Source organism: Stegastes partitus, unplaced genomic scaffold (genome assembly GCF_000690725.1).
Source record: "Stegastes partitus isolate 25-593 unplaced genomic scaffold, Stegastes_partitus-1.0.2 Scaffold424, whole genome shotgun sequence".
Classification (NCBI taxonomy): Eukaryota; Metazoa; Chordata; class Actinopteri; family Pomacentridae; genus Stegastes; species Stegastes partitus.
In genome coordinates this window covers 540,260-542,845 of record NW_007578155.1, presented here as the reverse complement: position 1 = coordinate 542,845, position 2,586 = coordinate 540,260, and positions in this window count along the sequence as shown.

Below are 2,586 nucleotides of genomic sequence, written 5' to 3'. Positions count from 1 at the left end.
TGGAAAAATCAATGAAAGAGCAGACCAGCTTGAAAAGATGGCTAAAAAAATTCTGCTGATATTGAAAATATTGGTGAGGCTCTGACCTCCATTCATAGAGACGTAATGGAACTGAAAAAAGAGGGAGATGCTTTAAAAGATGAAAATGTGAAGTTGAAAAAAAAGATAGCTGACTTGGAAGCAAGTGTCAATGAACAAGAAAGATACAGCCGGAGATGGTGCCTGAAAAATGAACAGAGAATGTAAAAAAAAAGTCTTCAAGAAATCTGCAGTGCAGTGGTTCCAGAACCGGGCAAGAATGAAGTAGCTGCAGCAGTTGACATTGTTCATCGCCTTGGACGGCTGAAGGATGGAGAAGACAAGAATGTGAAGCCACGCCCGATCATCATACGCTTTGCAACGAGAACTGCGAGGGATCTGACTTGGAAAAGTGCCAAGCAAAATGACTTTCTGAAAAAACACCGTTACAGCTTCAAGGGACATCTGACCGCTGGCGACAGAGATGCAAGAAGCCGCCGGTGGCCGCTAGTGGAGAGGGCAAGAAAGGAGGGCAGAAGCGCGTGCTTCAGTGGAGGAAGGGCACTCATCGAGGGCAAGGAAGTTCACCTGAGAAATGAAACCAGTTTAACCATAGATCATTCATTCTAAGGTAGTCAACCCATACACGAACAACGTTCTGATAAATTCTGACTACTAACTAATATCTGTTCACCAAAAATGAGGATGTTCAAAATCCTTTACTAATTTAGTAGTTGTAAGAAATTTATATTTCAAAACATGTTGTACAACTGTAAGTTCCATTTTATGTGAGATCCCTACAGCTTTTACAAAAGTTTAACTTTAATCTATACAAATATTCTGTTATCTGTTTGTTCAGATGTCTCTATCTATCTTTTCTGTTAATACCAGGGGTATTCAAGACTTACTTAAAAGGAAAGCTCTTTTTTTGTACTGCAAAAGCAAAAGTGCAGACTTCTATTTTTTCCAAGAAACCCATGCAAATTCATCTGATGAGTGCTTCTGGAAAAGTCAGTGGGGTACAGATATATGGTTTTCTAATGGCTCTCGGCTTCTCTACGGAATCCGAGAGCGGTCATGGCCGCACATTTTTTTAAATGCCGTTTTCCCGAGATAACAGGATAATTATCTCGCTTTCTCGAGAAAACGAGATAATTATCCCGTTATCTCGGGAAAACGAACGCTCTCGGCTTCCGTAGATTTTACTGTTTTGAATAACACATTTAAAATCAAATGGATTATAGAATTTTTGAAGAACCCCAATAATATTTGGAATGCTTTCCCAGCATATATATTTAATACTGTAGTTGGTATTGATTTTTTACTTAAATGTAACTTTTCAGTTGGAAAAATCCCACTGAAATTGGCCAATTTTCACAGACAAGCCCTGTTAACCTGGACACTGGCATACAAACACAATTTCAGTCCACATAAGTACTTTTTCTGGAATAATAAAGATATTTTGTACAAGAATAAATCACTGTTTTATCGCTCATGGCATGACAATGGGATCCTTTTAGTTGCCCAATTAATAAACAAAGATGGATTACTTCTATCATACTCAGAATTTCTAAATAAATTTAAATTACCAATCTCTCCCAAAGAATATACCATTACCGTGGATGCAATTCCATGGAGTAATTCAGTGTTTGAGACATTGTAATCTAGTGGAAAGAAATATAATTCTAGACAGGCAAATTTGACATTATAAAGAAAACATGCAGTAATCGACATATAAGGAATATTCTTAATTATGCTACACCTTCTGCTGCAAATTTTTTTTGGTGTTCTATCATGGGCGATATACAGTGGAAAAAAGCTTTTTGTGTTCTCAATAAATATTGCATTGTTAACAAAGTGAAAGAAGTATCTTTTAATATTTTACATAGAATCTATCCTGTGAAAGAAGTTATGGAGAGATTTAAACTCAGTTTAGATAATTCATGTGTATCCTGTAATTCAGAAAAGCAAACTATATTTCACTTGTTTGTTCACTGTGAACACACTAAACTATTTTGGACAAATATGATGGACTATATAAACCATAAAATGTGTACTAATGTACAATTCAAGGTGTCTGATATTATGCTATATTTTATGCATGAAGGCTTATCTGTTAAAGTATCATTTGTAATTCAACTGTTTATAATTCTAGGTAAATTCCTCATACACAAATCAAAATGGACTGAAACAAAACCCTGCTTTCAATGTTTTATTGCTGAACTGAATCAATACTGCACCTTAATTGAATTTGTGAAGACCAACAAAGCAACAAAAACTTTTCAGATCCTTAAAGAAATTAATTTTGTATGAACTTTATAATGTAAGCATTGTAATTATTGAACCCCTGGACTGTTCATTATGTTCTTTCACTTTTTATAAATGATATGCTATTTGTCATTCCTCATAATTGTAAAATAAAATTGTTAAAAAAAAAAACAACAAAAAATGAAGCCAGGGTTTTGCTACTTCCTGGTTGACATCTTGGATTTTGGAGCCAGTGATGCAAAAATCGTCACAGGGGGGCGGAGCCATAGGAGCAGCGATTGGTCAGACGGATTGAGAGGC